This window comes from Nilaparvata lugens, chromosome 5 (assembly GCF_014356525.2).
Source record: "Nilaparvata lugens isolate BPH chromosome 5, ASM1435652v1, whole genome shotgun sequence".
Classification (NCBI taxonomy): domain Eukaryota; kingdom Metazoa; phylum Arthropoda; class Insecta; order Hemiptera; family Delphacidae; genus Nilaparvata; species Nilaparvata lugens.
In genome coordinates this window covers 33,536,670-33,559,231 of record NC_052508.1, presented here as the reverse complement: position 1 = coordinate 33,559,231, position 22,562 = coordinate 33,536,670, and the positions used below count along the sequence as shown (strand labels likewise).

Below are 22,562 nucleotides of genomic sequence, written 5' to 3'. Positions count from 1 at the left end.
TGACACACTGTTCCTACTAAGGGAAGGGGGGGGAAAGAGAGGGGGAGGTGAGGGGGGGGGTGAGGATGGAAGGGGTAAACGGCAGACAGAATGTCCCAAATGCCTGAGTACATTCTGCCGCCTCTCCGCCGGTCATCATAGACCGAACACAAACTGGGCGCCAGGTTGACTCCTCGCCAACCGGTGGTGGTGCGTCGGCACCATCCGAAGAAATGAGCAAGCTATCTGGCCGGATCCTAGGCCTAGCTTCAGAGAAGATCTTGAAGATCTGCGCCGTGCTTTCGCACTGCGTTGAGACGCCGTGTTCGCACACTGCAAGAGGCCGCTGTGCTTCCGCACTGCGATGGGGGACGCCGTGCTTTCACACTGCAAGAAGCGCCGTGCTTTCGCACTGCAAAAGACCGCCGTGCTTCCGCACTGCAATGGGGGACTCCGTGTTTGCACACTGCAAGAGACCGCCGTGCTTCCGCACTGCAATGGGGGACGCCGTGTTTGCACACTGCAAGAGACCGCCGTGCTTTCGCACTGCAAGAAGCGCCGTGCTTCCGCACTGCAAAAATAAGGACGCGGTGCTTTTGCACTGCAAAAGGAACGCCGTGCTTTCGCACTGCCCGGGGCGCCGTGCTTCCGCACTGCCAGGAACGCCATGCTTTCGCATCGTGAAAAGGACGCCGTGCTCCCGCACTGCAGAGTTGCCGTGTTTCCACACTGCCGAGGACGCCATGCTTCTGCACTGCAGATGAGAGTCGCGGAACTCTCGCACTGCCAGGAGGGGCGGGTAACACAAGAAACGAGGTGAACAACACCTCAGACAGGTTCTGGGAACCTAAGTAGCATTGCAAGGGAAACGCCGTGCTTCCGCACTGCAATGAGTCGCCGTGCTCTCGCACTGCAAAAATAAGGATGCGGTGCTTTCGCACTGCAAAAGGAATGCCGTGCTTTCGCACTGCCCGGGGCGCCGTGCTTCCACACTGCCAGGAACGCCATGCTTTCGCATCGCGAAAAGGACGCCGTGCTCCCGCACTGCAGAGTTGCTGTGTTTCCACACTGCTGAGGACGCCGTGCTTCCGCACTGCAGATGAGAGTCGCGGTGCTCTCGCACTGCCGGGAGGGGTGGGTAACACAAGAAACGAGGTGGACAACACCTCAGACAGGTTCTGAGAACCTAAGTAGCATTGCAAGGGAAACACCATGCTTCCACACTGCCGAGGACGCCGTGCTTCCGCACTGCAGATGAGAGTCGCGGTGCTCTCGCACTGCCGGGAGGGGTGGGTAACACAAGAAACGAGGTGGACAACACCTCAGACAGGTTCTGAGAACCTAAGTAGCATTGCAAGGGAAACACCATGCTTCCGCACTGCAATGAGTCGCCGTGCTGTCGCACTGCAAAAATAAGGACGCGGTGCTTTCGCACTGCAAAAGGAACACCGTGCTTTCGCACTGCCTGGGGCACCGTGCTTCCGCACTGCCAGGAACGCCATGCTCTCGCATCGCGAAAAGGACGCCGTGCTCCCGCACTGCAGAGTTGCCGTGTTTCCACACTGCCGAGGATGCCGTGCTTCCGCACTGCAGATGAGAGTCGCGGTGCTCTCGCACTGCCGGGAGGGGTGGGTAACACAAGAAACGAGGTGGACAACACCTCAGACAGGTTCTGAGAACCTAAGTAGCATTGCAAGGGAAACGCTGTGCTTCCGCACTGCAATGAGTCGCCGTGCTGTCGCACTGCAAAAATAAGGACGCGGTGCTTTCGCACTGCAAAAAGAACGCCGTGCTTTCGCACTGCCCGGGGCGCCGTGCTTCCGCACTGCCAGGAACGCCATGCTTTCGCATTGCGAAAAGGACGCCGTGCTCCCGCACTGCAGAGTTGCCGTGTTTCCACACTTCCGAGGACGCCGTGCTTCCGCACTGCAGATGAGAGTCGCGGTGCTCTCGCACTGCCAGGAGGGGCGGGTAACACAAGAAACGAGGTGAACAATACCTCAGACAGGTTCTGGGAACCTAAGTAGCATTGCAAGGGAAACGCCGTGCTTCCGCACTGCAAAGAGTCGCCGTGCTCTCGCACTGCAAAAATAAGGACGTGGTGCTTTCACACTGCCGAGTCGCCATGCTTCCGCACTGCCCAGGACGCCGTGCTTCCGCACTGCAGGTGAGAGCGCCGTGCTTTCGCACTGCCGGGGAGCGCCGTGTCACACTTGCAGGACACTGCCGGGAAGTGTCGTGCTTCGCACTGTACATAAATGGACGACGTGCTTTCGCACTGCCGAGTCGCCGTGTTTCCACACTGCAAAAGGATGCCGTGCTTTCGCACTGCAGGTAAATGTCGCGGTGCTCTCGCACTGCCAGGAGGGACAACACAGGGCACACAAAACACACAAAACACAAAAACACAAAAAACAGAAAAACACAGAAACACAAAAGCACAGAAACATATCGCCGGGCTTTTGCCCTGCAGGCCGTGCTTGCGCACTGCGTGCCGTGTTTTCACACTGCCGCGGTGTTCCCACACCGCGAAGGTGTGCGTCCGCGTAATGACAATCCAGACACTCACTGACCGATGTGTCATGCTTGCGCACGACGTTCGGACGAGTTCGCAATCTGGCTGCCATGTTCCCACACTGCCTTGGTCAAGCTCGCGCACTACCTTTGCCGGGCTTTCGCCCTGCGGGCCGGGCTTTCGCCCTGTGTGCCGTGCTTGCGCACTGCGTGCCGTGCTTGCGCACTGTGTGCCGTGCTTGCGCACTGCGTGTCGTGCTTGCGCACTGCATGCCGTGCTTGCGCACTGCGTGCCGTGTTTTCACACTGCGTGCCGTGCTTGCGCACTGCGTGCCGTGCTTGCGCACTGCGAGCCGTGTTTTCACACTGCGTGCCGTGCTCGCGCACTGCGTGCCGTGCTTGCGCACTGCGAGCCGTGTTATCACACTGCGTGCCGTGCTTGCGCACTGCGTGCCGTGCTTGCGCACTGCGTGTCGTGCTTGCGCACTGCATGTGCCGGGCTTTCGCCCTGCATGGCCGTGTTCTCACACTGCCTTGCTTCGCCGTGCTTGCGCACTGCATGTGCTGGGCTTTCGCCCTGCATGGCCGTGTTCTCACACTGCCTTGCTTCGCCGTGCTTGCGCACTGCATGTGCTGGGCTTTCGCCCTGCATGGCCGTGTTCTCACACTGCCTTGCTTCGCCGTGCTTGCGCACTGCATGTGCCGGGCTTTCGCCCTGCATGGCCATGTTCTCACACTGCCTTGCTTCGCCGTGCTTGCGCACTGCATGTGCTGGGCTTTCGCCCTGCATGGCCGTGTTCTCACACTGCCTTGCTTCGCCGTGCTTGCGCACTGCATGTGCTGGGCTTTCGCCCTGCATGGCCGTGTTCTCACACTGCCTTGCTTCGCCGTGCTTGCGCACTGCATGTGCAGGGCTTTCGCCCTGCATGGCCATGTTCTCACACTGCCTTGCTTCGCCGTGCTTGCGCACTGCATGTGCCGGGCTTTCGCCCTGCATGGCCGTGTTCTCACACTGCCTTGCTTTGCCGTGCTTGCGCACTGCATGTGCCGGGCTTTCGCCCTGCATGGCCGTGCTCTCGCACTGCCTCACTTCCAGCATCAGACAGCTGGGATGAATCTCCAACACAACCAGGAACTTGTCGTGGTCTCAGCAATAGTCAGCTGAGATACAGCTCCAATAATTCCAGGAGCTCGTCGAGGAAGTAGACTCAAGTTGTAGTCCCCATCCTCAAGAAGAAATGTGATACACAACAATGTAACACTTCACAGGAGACAGAAGTTGATAGAGGTGAATTGGAGTCCAGGAAAATCACCAAGTGTCAGAGTGATGGATACTCTCAGTTAGTTCAGTGTATCAGCAACTTATTGTTCACAATAAAATATGAGAGATGATAATATGATGAGGAATACTGAATTATATGGTTGACATGAAGCCACTAGTTGTGATGTTACACCACATATTTCGATTTTATATCACAATAATAAAATCGGAACTATAAATTCCAACTCAATATTCCACTTCTCACTGTTCATTTCAATAATGAAATCAATCACATGATTTACTTATGCAAAGTAACCATCCATTGGATATAAATGACAGTGTGTTTATTATAACAGACAAAATCTGCTAATTAATTCACAATCAGTGAACATTTATTGCTCAATCTCTCTTTCTCACTTCAAGACTTATTTCACCCCGAAATAAATCTTAATTTACTTTTTTTCAAAGTATTATTCACACAAGGCGTGTATAAGACACAACAGCTGTTAATTAATTCATACTCTGGAAATATTGATTTTCCGAAAAATAATCACAACAATCAGCACAATAGTAATAATTGAATGAATTAATGCACCGTCATATAACTCATGATGGTAGGCTGAATAAGAATTAGATTCACTCTCTCGAGACGTGATCCAATTCCAAACTAACAATAGCACGATCAAACTCAGACTGACTCAATAACAGTAGAATATCTGGAAAAACTAGAATTCACATGAATTCAATTTTATAAATTGTTATTGAAAAGGAGAAGTAATTCTCTTCTACAGACTAGAAGCTTGGCGATAGCAGTTAGCCAGTTGAGATAACGTTTATCTTATCTGCACAGCACAGCACAAATAACTTCTCGATCCAACATAGAATTAATTCCAATTGAAATAATAATTATTTTATTCCAATTTATAGTAAGTCCTCCGACTTAATTTTCAAGTGGAATATTAGAAAATTTTAATCATAATCTGAAGCTAATAACCTCCGATTGCAGTACATCTCGACTCACAATCAAACGCAATTTATTCATTCCACATGAATAACTAATTGCAACGTAATTCACTTTTATCCCACAGTATAATAACATCTGTTAATTAACTGCATCGTAACACTTTACACGGATTAAAGCAATTACCACCAGCTTCATTAAATGATTTCAATTATTATAGCCATTACCTCATGGTTACAATATTAGTCAGATCATACTGATTTATAATATCTTCTAATATTCTCTATCCACTCATTTCGCCATCAACTATTTATGGCAAGTAGAAAACAAGCTACTGCAAGTTTTGTTTGTTAACCTGTACCTGGTTACAACAATATCGGTAACATACCGATTAAGAAAATTTAGTCTAGTTGGAATCGATTTTAGCTGTTATTAACTAGTCAAAGACTGTAGAAAATTTTCTTGATTATCCTTGCTTGGTCACATCTTAATATTGTAAATAAATTTCAATCTGAAATTATTGGGATTGCCTTCAGATCAAAAGAAACGTATTGATTTGTCAATAATAATTCTTTGCCATTTAATTCAGCCAGTGCTTTCTGACTGATTATATTAATTAAACTGTAATGGTTGAGTTGCCATTTAGTTTAAATAGTACTCTATTTTATGAGAGAAATTAAACGGAATATGCTGTTTCCTTTTAATAAGCTATTGACCAATTTCTTTCAATAACAATAATATTGTCAGTCTTTTAATATTTTCATCATTTTCGGAATCGTGCTAATGCTATTATTTTCAAAATTCGGCTAATAAATCGTGCTAATAATTCTGAATTAATTTTCTTCAATTTCTATGCAATTTTGTCTTTGACAACAAAATTTAATTTCCTCATTTTAAATGGTTTAATATGATTGAACTCTTATGATATTCACCCCTTCTCGCCTCTTACCTCCTTATTGGCGGCGCGTGACACCTCTCTGGTATCCCATCCTCCGGATAGGCAGCGACCCTCTATAGACTCGCTTGGCCTCCTGCTGTCCATCCGCTCGGATTCCGTCCACCTTTTCCGCAACTGCTCCATCACCATCCTCTTCCTCATCTTCGGGCAGGTGTGGCTGGAGCTTGGTGCCCTTCTCGTGCACAGTAAACCTCTTACCGGCACTCAACATTTCCTCGACCTCATACAGGCCAGAAAATTCCGGCGCTAACTTCGCGGCGAGCTGATTAGCACCCGAGGACAGGTGACACTCCTTCCTGTAGACTAGCTGCCCAGAGTTCACCTTCATCGTCCTCTTTTTCCAATTATAATACCGGTTGGCATTATAATTCTTGTCTCCAATATCTGAAACTACTTTGAGTGTAGTTTCCATCACCGGCAGTCTTCTGGACTGCACTGCTCGACGATTATCTCCAGCTCCTTGCTGAAAATTATCCTCCATCTTCTGCCTCCGGTACAGCTTTTCCGGACAGTTGAACCTCCCTGATGTAGAGCTTGTAGCGTGGTAAAAGATTTTTGTACAATCTCTGTACCTGGCTACTCTCTGAAAAACCACCTCTTCTCCTCATCAGTGTTAGCAGCTCCTCAACATAGTCGTCTATGAGCTCGCCTTCTTTCTGCCGCCTGTCGAGAATTTCATCTCAAGATCCTCCACATAAGTAGGTGGATAGTAACGAGACCGAAGTCTCTCAGGAAATCGTCCCAGTGTCTCCACTGTTCTCTCCTATTCCTCATCCATAAGGAACATTTCCCCGCTAACATTTCAGGTAGCACTGGAAATAACTGTCTGCCAGACATGCCATATGCTTGTTGCAGCTCCTCGAGCCGCTCCATAAAACTTGGAGCATCTCCACTCCCATCATATGAGAGCCGCCACCCTCGAACCTTGTCACACACGGCACCCGGGTCCATACAGGATGTAGCAGGCACCGCTGACCTGGTAGGTGACCTCAATACATGCCTAGGCATGTTATTATGCCTCTCCGGCATCTCTGGCCTCACCAGTGCAGGCTCTGCCTCCTCGCTAACTGGTGCTGGCCTTCGCGCTCTTCGACGAAGCGCCTCCTCCCCATTATCCAGAACGGGGAGCATCGCAACAATCCGCTGTCGTTGCTCCAGTAGAGCCCTCCTCAGGCTCGTACTTGTGCTATCTGTCAGCACTGAGTCGAGTAGTAGATCAATCAAGCCTTGATCTTGCACTCTGTACACCCAGGAGTTGCTGGAGTCGCCATCAAACTCTGGAGACGTCTCCTTGGGTATTTCTTCCAGTCTGGAACATGCAGTGGCCTCCGCGACTGGTGGCCACAAAGCTGCAGCTCCTTCCTCTTCCTGACCTGTGCCAGCTCCGCCACCGATCCTGTTTAGACCGGCGGCCTCCACCATTGTCCTCCGGTGGTTTTCGACAAGAGCTCTCCTGAGCTCTGCCATTGTACCTGTTGTAGGCCCTGCTGATGCTGCTAGATCCACTGCTTCTCTCCGGTGGAGTTTGTAAATCCAGGACACTCCTGGATCGCTGCTATCCTCTCGCGCCTCCTGGTCTTCTCCGGCGCGATTACATTTCTCCTCTGCACTCATTGCTGCTTTACTCCTCCTGCCTTGGGCCCCACGTTCGTGTGCCAATCTTCTGAGTAGATTTTTGCCCACACCTTTCTCTATCAGAGTTCCCAGTGTCGCTCTGGGCCGGCTAAACTCAGTCGGCGACTGGGGAGGGCCGCGGCAGGGGATGGGAGTCTTGGTGGGGCGTCCGTCAACCACCCTCGTTCGGGTAGGGGGTTGAAACAGGGTTTTGAGTGCTTTGGAGAAATGTTTCCCTCTTTTAGGAAAGAGGGGCCGTGCTTTCGCACTGCCAAACAGGGTTGGTCGCGGAAAGAAGGGAACAGGAACCTTACGGTGTTAGTCGTGAGAAAGGGTTTCGTGTCGGGACTAAGTCCTAGTCCTTGGGCACCGGGTGTCTTCCCGGGGTCCGGGTTGGTCGCGGAGCTCTGGTAAAGGCTTTCCCTGGCCTTCCCAGAGGTCCTCTTCCGGTTCCGCACTGGTTTAGTGCGCTGCGGCGGCCCGCGCTCTGGACTTTCCTAAGTCCTACTTGCCGGGCACCAGCTGTCCTCCTGGGGTCCGGATCGGCCGCGGAGTTGCGGGAAAGGCTTTTCCTCACCTTCCGGACGTCCTCTTGTGGTCCCGCACTGACTAGTGCGCTGCGGCGGCCAGCACTCTGGACTTTCCTAAGTCCTACTTGCCGGGCACCAGCTGTCCTCCTGGGGTCCGGATCGGCCGCGGAGTTGCGGGAAAGGCTTTTCCACACCTTCCCGGACGTCCTCTTGCGATCCCGCACTGGACTAGTGCGCTGCGGCGGCCAGCACTCTGGACTTTCCTAAGTCCTACTTGCCGGGCACCAGCTGTCCTCCTGGGGTCCGGATCGGCCGCGGAGTTGCGGGAAAGGCTTTTCCACACCTTCCCGGACGTCCTCTTGCGATCCCGCACTGGACTAGTGCGCTGCGGCGGCCAGCACTCTGGACTTTCCTAAGTCCTACTTGCCGGGCACCAGCTGTCCTCCTGGGGTCCGGATCGGCCGCGGAGTTGCGGGAAAGGCTTTTCCACACCTTCCCGGACGTCCTCTTGTGGTCCCGCACTGGACTAGTGCGCTGCGGCGGCCAGCACTCTGGACTTTCCTAAGTCCTACTTGCCGGGCACCAGCTGTCCTCCTGGGGTCCGGATCGGCCGCGGAGTTGCGGGAAAGGCTTTTCCACACCTTCCCGGACGTCCTCTTGCGATCCCGCACTGGACTAGTGCGCTGCGGCGGCCAGCACTCTGGACTTTCCTAAGTCCTACTTGCCGGGCACCAGCTGTCCTCCTGGGGTCCGGATCGGCCGCGGAGTTGCGGGAAGGCTTTTCCACACTTCCCGGACGTCCTCTTGCGATCCCGCACTGGACTAGTGCGCTGCGGCGGCCAGCACTCTGGACTTTCCTAAGTCCTACTTGCCGGGCACCAGCTGTCCTCCTGGGGTCCGGATCGGCTGCGGAGTTGCGGGAAAGGCTTTTCCACACCTTCCCAGATGTCCTTTCTCGCCTCGATGTCCCACTGGTGGCCTACCAATGGGGAGTCAGGTTTCGACCAAACCTGACGTGTTGTCATTGGTCGAAACTGGCAACCCGTCGTCTAAACAGGTTAAATGTCGTTCAACACTCGCCCAAACGAGTGTAGAGCAGTGGAGTTCACTGTGTGAGAGGCTAATCGACTTTAGCTTCAACACAACTCCCGGTCGCTGAAGAAATCGGAGTTCACTTAGTACAAGACGTACTGTGACGTTGCTAGCTGCTCGCTGCTTCCTTCTCACCTCTCTCGACCGCTCGACTTGGCTCTCCGAACTCGACTGCCTCCTGCTAGCCTTTCTCGAGCCTCCCTCAGTGACCGAGAGGGAGGGGAGAGAGGATGCGCAGCACCGCTGAGCGGTAGGCCAGTGGCTGGCTTGAACGTTGACCCCTCAGATTCTATGAAAGATAGCCGAGCGTCAAATAAATGAGCCCTAAATTCAATTCCTTTCTCTAGTTACGATATACATCGTGACAATACAACACACACACACACACACACACACACACACACACACACCACACACACCACACACACACACACACACACACACACACACACACACACACACACCACACACACACACACCACACACACACACACACCACACACACACACCAACACACACACACACACACACACACACAAATACCCAAAAACCAGTTTTTTTGACTCAGGGGACCTTCAAACATATAGAAATTTAGAAATTGGGGTACCTTGATTTTTTTCGGAAAGCAATACTTTCCTTAGTAATAGGGCAAGGAAAGTAAAAAGTACCAGACAGATTACTAAATAAATAATCAGTTTTTCAATGTGTTTCGTTATTCATCAAAAAAAGTGTTGTTTTAAGTTTTATTACTTTTATCAATCATTTCTATGAAAACTAAAACTTCAATCAGCCGCCATTTTTGATAAAAGTATCATAGAACATTTTTATTGATGTCGTTATTCTTGTTTTAAAAAGGCCTTTAAAATTATGTACCACACAATGGGTGTTTACATTTTAAATATTTGAGTTACAAACCCTCATTTCTTCAAAAACTAAAAGTTCAATCAGCTGCCATTTTGGATACAATTATCATAGAACATTATTATTGATGTCATCTTTCTTGTTTTAAAAAGACCTTTAAAATGATTAACCACACAATGGGTGTTTACATTTTAAATATCCCAGTTAAAACCCCCAAGTAAACCCGTTATGTGGGGTTGGAACTCGGTTGTACATTAAAAGGTAGAGTATTCTATCAATAACTACTTATCCTGAAAGTTACAGAATTATATCTACAACAGTCTCCAAATTATTGAAGGGTTCCCATACATATGACTCACTCTGTATATGTGCATATGTATCGTTGAATTTCAAAGGTTGTTGAAAAACTGTGTTTGAAGGAGGTTCCGTCTTTGGGTAGCAGTGATTGGACATTGGTTGCAAAAAGGCAAACATGTAGAAGAAATTTGAAAAGAGTATTGGGAGCAAGCGGTGAAGTGTACGAAACGATGAGTTCTTCTTTGATTCAAGTAACTGATTTGCAATTTCTCCACATGTATTGGGACTATTAATTTATGATTATTCCATACTTTCATAAAAGAAAGCCTTTTTGACATGATTGTTTTATTCACAAATAAGTTTATTGAATGAACTATTTTCATTTCACAACATATTGGACAATTCAATTTTCTATCTGTAAGTCAAATATTTTCTTGGATTTTTATTTTTATACTTTGAAAACATGATCAATAATAATAATTCACTAATGATGAATTTTGTGTACGTATATGTATGTCATTGGCCTTTGATGATACTGCTATTTCCTTATAATTGAAAAAAATGGGTTGGTTCAGTTGGTTTACACTCAAGAATAGTATAATAGTAGGTTGCCTTGATCACATAAGACGCGTGGAGAACGCAGCCTGCTATGGTGTGACGTCATGCTGCGACCTCTCGCCCTGGCTTAACATGCATTCAAATGTAAAAATGCCAACTTTGAGCCCTCATAGCAAATCAACCATCAACTTTACATAGAAGTGATTGACATCAAAATGTTCAGCATTTTATCCCCTTTGAAACAATATCAAACTAATTTTCAGTAAAAATCCTATAAATGTTACCGGCGAGTCTAAAACAAATCGTTTGAACATACAATTTGATTTGATAATACCATTTCAAATACGTTTTTGTACTTTCTATTAGTTTTTTTTGCATCGTTTCAGTTCTTTCTCTTAAACAGATTCTATTCTCATTTAGAAATTTTATCCTTATAAAGTCTGTGGAAAGAACTAACAGCTTCTTTAGGAATTTCAGGATATTAACGTTATTTTATCAACAACTCCTGAAACATAGCAATGCGAACCCATCAACGGTTGCCTAGCTTTATCACGAAAATAAACAGTCTAGATAAGCCCTAAGAATATATGAACATCATTTAAACATTATAAAGATTTTTATTTATCCCAATTATGATAAAAAAATAGATAATCATGACTTTTAATGACTTCAATGATGTTATTTTATCAAAAAATAAAGCGCATTACACTACTGTACTGTAAAGTACTTGAATAATTTCATGAATAATTAATGTTATATTATTTGAAGTTATAATTTGTTGAACTATTTAAATTAAAAAACTTGAGGAATTTAACGATCTTCCAGAGTAATTCAAATTACTGTTAAGGAAATATTCATTTCAACAGGTGATATGATTTGGAATGTGTGGAGTATCCTGTATTAATTGACTGGTATATATGAAGTAAACCTAATTTTTTATTGGGAGGAGTTGATTAGTCATGTCGCACATATATGTGCCACCCAGGAGCGAATGTGCTATTCCTTTATAGTCGAATATATGACATTTTTGGTTATGTAAATATGGATGTTACTTATTTTTATTGTATGTTAATTTTTATATGTTAGCAAGGTTAGCGTTTTAGGCAATATTTACACTGCACTGTGTTATGTGAATATGGATGTTACTTATTTTTATTGTATGTTAATTTTTATATGTTAGCAAGGTTAGCGTTTTAGGCAATATTTACACTGCACTGTAGTAGATAGCCGTATTTGTTTTTCAAACCATACCTGTAGGTATGTAAATAAAAACAGAAATTCAAGTACCCATTTTAAAATTGGAATATTTCTTTTTAGAAATAAAAATATTAGAATAATATTATTTTTATTTTTCTTTGATTTCTATTCTCGAGTACTATTCAAAAGTAGCCCTAAAGAAAAAAGACTATAGGTATGTTTTATCCCAGTAATGCGTTCACACTAACTCACTCAAAGTTGCAACCATATTAGTAGAGTCAATATAGACATGAAAAAGAGGGCCTGCTAGTAATTTATATTTTATTTCTGATTTTTATACCTATATTTTTTTTAAACATCAATGAGAATTAAACTTGAACTTTCAGCAGTAAAATTATAAAAACATTTTGGGACATATTATTCATTATCAAAATTTGGGAATAAAATAGTTTTGGGCAAAGCCCAAACAATTCTTTCCAAATTATATTTTTATGATTTGTGATTGTATCCACAAAAGGATGAATAAATTCAGAACCAACCAATATTTGCATGATAAATAATTGTCTTGTTCTATATAGATACAGAGTGGCCCAAAAACCTTGTATTTTCGATAAAATGGATATTTTCAGAAAATATTTTTTTAATAGTTCAACAATACTATGAAGAATCTATCCTCTAGATCTCAAGGATTTATCTTTTACCGAATTTTAAATGTTCTGTCCCAAAAATTCAAACTTTAGGCTCTCATATCTCAAAAAGTAATGATCGGAAAAAATGTTTTCCTGAGAATACCTTTTCATTTTGATAGGTTGATGATATACAAACCGAGAAACTTTGAAAAATATCACCAGTATAAATTTTATTTTTAGCCTTTGCACAACCTTAAACCGACTCTAGCCGCGGTTCACACTTCTGCCAGTTCACTCATTCGTCAAACTTCTTGTAACATATCCAACATTATTGAGATTTATTGTGACTTAAGTCTCCAATATGGTTCTTTGGAAATTACTATACTAATTTGCAGCTTGTTTTACAATAAATTTTTGCTTCATATGAAATTAAAAATCTGAGCCTATTCAATTATAAAGTTATCATTTTAAAATTTCAAAACTGCTTTAGTGATTAGGAAATAGTATAGTGCAACTTACTGAAAATGGTTACCATCAGATGTAGAAAGGAGTTTTAAATCTAAAACTGTAGTTGGCAGCATATTCGTCTGTCATGGTGGATTTTGGTATATGCATCTGCATACATACCTTACATCTGCAGTTCTATTCCCACCTTTGCCTGAAATCAAATGATACATTAAATGTATGAAAGCGATTTTCTAATTGAAAGGAATTTTATAAGTGATAGTAAATGATATAACAATAAACCAATACAAGAAAGTTTTCAAGGACCTTACATAGTACTGAACTAATTATCAAATTGTAGCCTATCAATGAGAATGATTGCTTCTATTTACAATTTATTTAAAGTATTTCTCAAGGGGGTTATTTTATACTGGTCATATTGAAATAAATATGGTTTAATCTAATCAAAATATTAAAAAAAAAATTTAGTTCATGTCCCTAACAAAAATGTAACTATAGTCCCTAATAAATATAACTAATAATTATTAGGTAGGCCTATTATGGTGTTATGAATAGTTCTATTATTGTAACATTTTACAATAGCTCCTTTTATATCATAACCATCCATGATATTAAATCAATCTATTATAATATTACTGAATCATATAATCACTAGCTTAAAATGTATTGAATCATGAAATTGAAACCACTAACTTAATAGTTTTTTACAAGTTTGAAGTTAACCAACAATGGTAACAGTTTAATCAACTGTTAGACCAGGTTGCACAAAAGCCGGTTAAATTATAACCGTGATTAACTTCACGAGAACCAATCAGAGAATGCGTTTTTGATAAAATGGCTTCTCTGATTGGCTCTTGCGGAATTAATCAACCGGGCCTTAGTGTTTGAAAATGATAAACATTCAACTTATACACACTAAAAATTGCAATTACTGTTATATTAGGGTTATTAATAGGGCTTAACATAAAATCTTAAAACTGCTCCAGTAATTCTTGAATATAGGCTATTGTAGGTAGCCTAAGTTTGTTTGTTAAGGTTACAAGTAAGTTTGTTTATGTATGTTGAAAAATTTGATTATTGAAGGATATAGAGTGCAACTTACTGAAAATGGCTTTCATCAAATGTAGAGAGGAGAAGAACTTTTTTCAAATCTAATCCTTGGCATCATATTCATCTGTCATGGTGGATTTTAGTATAATATGTATCTGCAGTTCTATTCCCACCTTCATCTGAAATCAAAAGGAACATGTATGAAAGCAATTATCTAATTGAAAGAAATTTTGGCTAAAGTGCACGTCCAGTGCCAACATAGCCTACCTGTCATCAAATTTTTGGTTGAGATTGATTTAGTATGATATTTTGAGCACAAAATCAAAAAATTAAACGGCGGTCACTATTGTTTTCAAAATAAACTAAGTTCAAAGTAGCACAACTTTACATGCTATAAGTAGCAACCATAAGTAGCTAAGGTTAGGAAAAGCTTTAGATTAGGAAAACTCAGATTAGGAATATCATAATTTGATGATTTCAATAATCAAAATGGCTGCTACTCATAGGTTAAATGCATGTAAAATTGTGCTACTTTGAACTTAGTTTATTTCAAAAACAATAGTGACCGCCGTTTAATTTTTGTGATTTTGTGCTCAAAATAGCATACTTAATAATCGATCCCAACCAAAAATTTGATGACAGGTATGTTGGCACTGAACGTGCATTTACACCGAAATTTTGAAGTAATAATTTAGTATGTTTTTAATAAATTGATAGTATTAAAACAATAAACCAATACAAGGGAGTATTTAAGGACCTTACATAGTACTGAACTAATTATTAAATTGTAGCCTATCAATAAGAATGATTGCTGCTATTTACAGTTTATTTAGAGTATTTCTCAAGAGGTTGATTTGATACTAGTCATATTGAAAAAAATAATGTTTTATCTAATCAAAATACTGTATTCAAAAAGTTAATTGGGTCAAATGTAACCATAGTCCCTAATATGCCTATAAATAACTAATATTATTAGTGGGTAGGCCTATTCTGGTATTAGCTTTATTATTGTAACATTTTACAATAGCTTCTTATATCTTAAACATTCATAATAATTATTAAATCAATCTATTATGATATTACTGAATCATATAATCACTAGTTTAAAAATTATTACCTAAATCATAAAATCGAAACCACACTTGATAGTTGTTTTACAAGTTTAAGGTACCAACAATGTTAACAGTTGGTTAAATCAACTGTTTGGGTTTAAAAATAGAAAAAATTAACTTGTACACACTAAAAATTGCAATTAATGTTGTATCAGGGTTATTAATAGGGCCTAACATAATTATTTACCATAGTGCTTTTAAAAACAACATGTGCTTTACAAATTTGTCTGGGGAACGCTTTGCCATCACTAGGCTAAACAGCTTTGTTTAGTAGGTAACTTCTGTATGCTATTAAACTTATCAATAAATATCCTAGACATAAATGAATGATCTTACCTTAATTTAAGACCTTCAGCAATCAAAAATCATCATCAACTTGATGACGCGATAAAATAAAGGATAAACAAACAATGAACCAACTTCACCTTCAACTACTGAAAACTGAAGGAGACAGGACATCTTTAATGGCTGTCGCTCAAGCACAGTAGCGCACAAGCATGAATCACCCCGGGAATTTCAAAGTTATTGATATAGACAATCTTTATTGTTAACATTAAAACAGTCCATATTTCTGGGACGGATTAATGATTTCTTTATGGGGGACATTTGTGCTTCCACTGAAATAATGTTGGAATCAATAAAACAGTACCTAGTTTATTATTATTTGAATTTAAAACTTGAAAATTATTTCATAGGCTTGGTGTGTGACATGATTTTTAGCACAAACTGGAATCTAATTTGAAAAAATGATATAACTTTTTCAATTTTGGATGGAAACATTTGAAATTCTAGGACAATGTTTATAACATGAACAGAATCGTTAATTATTTTCAAAATTTTCCATCATCAATTACCAATTATTTAAAATTTAAAAGTTAGTAGCCCGTCAACGGCCCGTCTTACGGGATTTTTGCATTGAGAAGAAGTGCTGGAAATCTACTTCTGTAGCCAAATAAGTGATAAAAGACTGCTTTTTTGAACATTTTTGGGAAACTTAGAAATCAATCAAATTTTTTCCAAGTCCCTATCTGGATTAAAATTAGCGCAAAAGGTCTATTATATCATCAACAGTACATTGTAGACGATTTTTGCAAGAGACAAAAAGTGTTTGAAATTCAATTCTGCATCCGAACTATTGATTAGAAATACAATTTTTCGACCTTTTTTGGGAATCTTGAACATCTGGCAAATTTATTCCAAGTCCCTCTGGATTTAGCGCAAAAGGTCAATTATATCGTTAACAGTGCATTTTAGACGATTTTCGCAAAAGACAAAAAGTATTTGAATTGCAATTCTGCACCCGAATTGATTAACAAAAAGCTTAAAGTGAGACTTTTTGGAAAACTCAAAAAAATTTCAGTCTTAATTTGTGTAAAACATTTTCTTTATCTCGATAACGGTGAGTTGGAGACGATTTTTGAAGAAGATAGAAAGGGATTGGAATTCAATTCCACTTAGGAATTAGGCCTATTGGTCAGAAAGCCTAAATTGAGACATTTTTAGGGACTAAGTTACACAGGTGAGGGGGGAGGAGACACCTTCTGAAAAAAATGTTTGATCTTCACTTATAACATTTTCACTTAGTGTGTTGACTGGGTAGGTACTGTAGAAATTCCATACTGTACCAACCTTTCTAACGTTTATTTTAGTAAACATTTCTAAGTTTATCAAACGTTGTTTTCATAACGTTTATCAGCAATATACATTCTAGACGTTTATTAAACGTTTATAGAGTAAACGTTCATTTTAGTAAAATTCCCCAACGTTTATTAAACATTGTTTTCATAACGTTAATCGGATTTATACATTTTAACATTTATTAAACGTTTTTTAAACTTTTTGTGCTGTGTGGGATGAACACTACAGGTTGATCTCCTCTCCCCTGTATTAGAGGAGATTTTGGAAGTGACAATGAGAAATAGACAATGTAAAGAAGACAATGTAAAATAGGCTACTCGAGGATTGTTCGACACTCACAATAGAAACAAAATTCAAGGGAATGCGTAGCAAGCTATATTCAAGATCGATTCAAATCGGCTTTAACCAATACCTACTATTACTTAGTAATAATAGGTATTGCTTTAACTGACAAGGGTTATTCAAGGCAGAGTCAAGACTTGTTTGACTCATGCAATAGAAGCTAAATTCGAATGAATACCTTTCGAGCCATATTCAAGATCGATTCTAATCAAGACTGTTAGCTTTGACTGACAAGGGGAATTCAAGGCAAAGTCAAGACTTGTTTGACCCATGCAATAAAAGCTAAATTCGAACGAATACATAGCATGCCATATTAAATTTCGATTCTAACCAAGTTTGTTAGCCTTGAAAAACAAGGGTATGCTGCTTTCGATTCTAGTATGGAAATTTAAGGGGACTTCGAGTTGAATGTCAAGCAACATCGTTTTCAGCTGGATTCAACTTCAGCCTTGATTGACAAGTGAAGGCTGCTTCTAATTCAAGCCTTAAATCAAGCCTTACTGCTGACTGGGCTCCAGTTCCTGTTATTGTGATGTATTTTCAACTACCATACCCGGCCTATTCAATGTTTCAAGTGGTGAACTATTTCAGATTCTTTCAAATTTGTAAATCCATTTCTACATTTTGAATTATTTGAACTATTACCAGTTTTTTGACCTTGTGCTTGAACATATTTCAACTTGTGTTCATACACATAAACTTTATCTACAAGTTTCTACAACATTCCAGTGATTTGACTTGCAGTATTTTGTCTGAACTTGATATTCGTTATACAGAGTATGACTTGCTAGACATTTACCTATTACATTTCAACGACTTGAACTCCATACATCACTTACTCCCATCTTGGACCAAATGGATTATCTACATAATATGCTCACCTTTAAACTCCACCTACCTGCCTTGCTGCTGATGCTATTTGAGGATTCCAACTACCATAGCAGTAGGCCTACTTTCTCATGCTGTTAGCTGTCCCAGAAACCTTGGGGTCTGCTTCTCTTTGGAGTCTATTTGAAGAGCTGAGAATTTGGGTTCATGTCTTTATATTTGATTATTAATTCATATTAATTGATTTCAAAACATATGATATGTCCAATTGTTCAAAATGAACCAAACTGAACTTGACTTCTATGCCACATTGTTTGGCTTCCACTATCCATAACTACAATTATTATCACGTATTATTGCAGTGAATTTATTTGGTATTTAATTATTATTTCATGTTTATTGATTTCAAGCTACAATATTTTCCAATTGTTTATTTCAATATGAACCCAATTGAATTTGATTTCTATGCCACATTGCTGGCTTTTATTGCTCATGACTGCAATCATTATCACTACTTATTATTGCAGTGAATTTGTTCTGTAACTTATTCATATTATCTTTATTCTGATAATTTTGTTTACACTAGTGTTTTATTGTCCATTCAATTATTGTCAATATTAGTAATCTACATATAACATAGATAACCTACTCTATATCAAACTATTATTTTTCAGTTAAATTGATTCAAAGTAATTAGCACTCACTGAATTTATCATTACAATAGAATTTAAAGCATTAATATTGCATAACATTTATTCCAAGTCAATTGAACATTATATTTTCAATTTAGCTTACTTTAAATCTGCTGAGTGTATTTGTAACCACATTAATTCAATTAATATTTTTTCTCAAACTCTATGCTTTATCTGGAATAAAGATTTTTGGATTCCATTGATAATTTGTTGGTTTAATGATATTTTCGTGTTATTGACAAATTTATTTTGCTTGACTATTGCATCAAATCTTTTGAGCCTATATAAACCCTTTTGTCAATCTCCATCAGACTATTATTTTATCTTAGCTATTTACCTTTATCAACCTTTTATATGTCAATAATTTTTCTGCATTTTATGTACAAATGCAGTGGTCCTCCTTTTTTCGAACAAACTACCTTTAAGTTGTGTCTGGATACAAATAATTATTTTCATTCATCCACTTGCTCTCTGCTAGCTACCAGAACCCCAGATACACCATAAAGAATCATCTAATAGAATCAAGAGTTGCCAACAGTTTGCAATTGGATAATCACATTTTCTCGAATTTCGAGCTTATTTTCAATTTTTGGTGAAAATGTTACTGAACATTAATTGTAGATATTTCCATGCTCAATCTTTTCCACTTGAAATTGTTTGTTTAAATTGTATCTGAAGCCTGATAAATAGAAATTTAAAATCAAACTCTGCATAGATGGGGCAGAGCTCCTGAAATTTTTACAGATATGGGACTTGTGACAGTTGATAGAGCTTATTAATGACTATTTTAGTTATAAGTTTAATCAAAATTGTTGGTGCCGTTTTCGCAAAAAACCCTGTTTTTGACAACATTTTCGCCATTTTAGCCGCCATCTTGAATTGCATTTGATCAAAATTGTTTGTGTCGGATAATTTTACTGTAAGGACCTCAAGTTCCAAATTTCAAGTCATTCCGTCAATTGGGAAATGAGATATCGTGTACACCGACCCAATGTCAGGTGAGTGGTCTGATTATATTCCATATAGTATTGGAGCGATCAGGGAAAAAAGCATGGGAAGAGCTAGTGGAGGTTTGCTAGCTCTTTTAAATAAAAATAGAAGCCTTTAAAATATCAAGCTACTGATTTCCTGTGAATGGTGGCTTTTCCTATATTTCTATTTGGATGGATCACCAACTATAATTGGTATGATCTATAGAAGACCTTCTTTTGATTGTGTCAAATTTCTAGATCTCCTGACATCGGACATATTAGATTTGCAGATGAAATACAGTGATAGTAGGATCATTATTGGTGGAGATTTCAACTGCCAAGTAGGCAATAAGAATCAGTTAGAAAAATACATTTTTGAATGTACAAGTTTGTATGATATAAGAGAATCACAAGACAGTGTTTCTAACAATAATTGCAATCGCCTCCTTCTGGCAATGGAAGATAATGGATTTATTTTAGTTAATGGAAGAGCACCCAGCGATAGGCAAGGGAAATTTACTAATGTTAGTTCAGCTGGAAAAAGTGTAATTGATCTAGTGTAGTGTAACATGGCTGCAGTGGAGAACATATCTGATCTACAAGTACTGGAATGTGAGACTCTATCAGATCACTTCCCAGTGATTCTCAAATTGAATAGAGTTGAAGCTTCAGCAAAAGCGAATTGCACTCAATAAAATAAAAAAGATATTGTACAACCCAACTTCAGCCTATTATTTTAACCAGAAAATGATGTTCAGCAACAGATTATCAATAGACGTTTAACAGACTACTATTGATCTAGCACTCAATAAAATAAAAAAGATATTGTACAACCCAACTTCAGCCTATTATTTTAACCAGAAAATGATGTTCAGCAACAGATTATCAATAGACTTTTCACAGACTACTATTGATGAGCAGTATCAACACCTATGTAGTGCAAAACAGCAGAGCAAGTAGGCATGAAGAAAGATTTTTTGTGACTAGGATGAAGAAAGTTTCAAAGCCCTGGTTTGATGAAAATTGTGCAGATGCAAAGAAAAACTTCGGTGTGTCTCTCAAAGCTTGTAGAAAGACAGGATTCACAGAAGAGAAAACCAAGAACTATCTTTTAGTCAAACAACTATACAAAAGCATTTGCAAAAGAAGGAAAGCAATCTTTTATAGGGAGGCATGTGATCGTTTAAGTAATTCAAGCTGCTCAGTCACATTTTGGAGAGAAATTAGCAAGTTCAGAACAAGGGTCACTTCTTATAATCCAATAAAAATCAATGAATGGTTCGAATTCTTGACCAATATTCATCCACCAAGATGCTATGAAAATATTGTATTTCATGGCGTTACACACTGTCAGATGGATGCATACATTAAAACTGATGAGATCTTGCACTGCATCAACAGAAGTAAGAATGGAAAATCCCCTGGACCAGACATGATACCAAATGATATTTACAAGGACCTCCCACCCAATTGGATCTCATACATAGAAGTTCTGTTCAATAAGATTATGGATCGAGAGGAATTACCTGCGGCCTGGTCAGAAATGGGTGACTCCCGTGTGAAAGATAGCATAATGAGAATAACGGAGGACCGAATTTATTAACTATTGAGAAATGACTGTAAATCATAGGAATGAAACTTATGGGAAGTTGAAGTGAGAACGTCACGTAATAGCCAATTATTGGCGAGATGACAAGAACGATGTGTTGACATGAAGATGTCAAAATGGGAACTGGCTCCTCTCCTCACACAAAACCAAGGTTAAGAAAAAGGAAAGGAGAGGGGATGACTTGCATTTCATAATTGAAGTAGTTTACACAATTACCAATAGATGGCATGTAATCCTTAACATCCTGTGACCCTAGAAATTACAGTCAATTGCCTGACAAAATTTTCACATATATTATCAGCAATGGTAGAATTGAGGCAGAGAGCCTCAACCTCATACCTGAAACCCAAGCAGGATTTAGAAAAGGAAGAGGATACCTTGATAATGTCTATGTATGCCTGTCAGCTGTACAGTTTCAACTGCGACTGCCAAAGAGGAGAGTGTATGCTGTCATTGTGGATTTCCAGAGCGCATATTTGATTCGATCTCGCATAGCCTGCTGTGGGAGAAACTTTTCAGATTGAGTGTGAGTGCAAAACTACTGAGAATCATCCAAAAACTGTACAAATTTGCCTCTCTGAAAGTGAAGATTCAGGGTGAGATTTCAGATGAGATAGAAATTACTGAATGAGTACTTCAGGGTGAAACGCTCAGTCCACTATTCTTCATTTTGTTCTTGGCTGACATCGATGAGTTCTTCAGAGCAAGGGGGCTCCATGGTATAGCACTAGATGGATCAACCGATTTGATGCTCCTGCTGTATGCTGATGACTTGATCCTGTTTGCCCATTCTCCAGTTGATCTACAGAAAAAGCTTAATGCACTGGAGGAATACTGCAGCATCAATAGACTAAAGATCAATGAAGGGAAGACTAAAATAGTTCCATTTGGCAGAGGTGGACGAATACCTGTGGCAGTTGAGGTATTCTCTTTTTTCAATGGCAGCAAGATAGAAATTGTTAAATCCTGTGTTCACCTTGGATCCACCATCTCCAGTTTTTCTTTTGGAAACCTTTCTCTTAGAGAGTCCATATGCAAGTCGAGGCTAGCCGCCAGTCATGCAGTTTCAACATTGGCAAAATCAAAAACTAACTCCATGTATTGCATTAAGAAGATATTTATGGCATTGGTCAAGTCAGTATTGCTATATGGTGCACACATATGGGGATTACGACTCTTGAATGAGTTTGAAACTGTGCAAACCAGCTTCTACAGAAGGATTTTTAATTTGACCTGTGTACCCCGAATGCAGCATTGCGCATGGAGGTCGGGGAGGTTTGCATTTCCTATCTCATTTTTGCTGCAGCTATTAACTGGGTTATCCGGATTTTGAAAATGGATGATGATCGTCTCCCAAAAATTTGTTTCATCAGAAAGGCTGAGTTGATAAGACTGTGTGCAGTT

At 40.7% G+C, this 22,562-nt stretch overlaps 1 long non-coding RNA gene across 1 annotated transcript; it reads right to left on the bottom strand.

Moving 5' to 3' along the window:
• Nucleotides 1-13,088: 13,088 nt before the first annotated feature.
• On the bottom strand, nt 13,089-15,902 carry LOC120351329. Its single transcript, XR_005571324.1, has 3 exons — nt 15,415-15,902; nt 14,019-14,145; nt 13,089-13,109 (listed from the first exon to the last, which is right to left on the bottom strand). It is a non-coding gene; the product is annotated as an uncharacterized LOC120351329 (long non-coding RNA).
• Nucleotides 15,903-22,562: the final 6,660 nt, after the last annotated feature.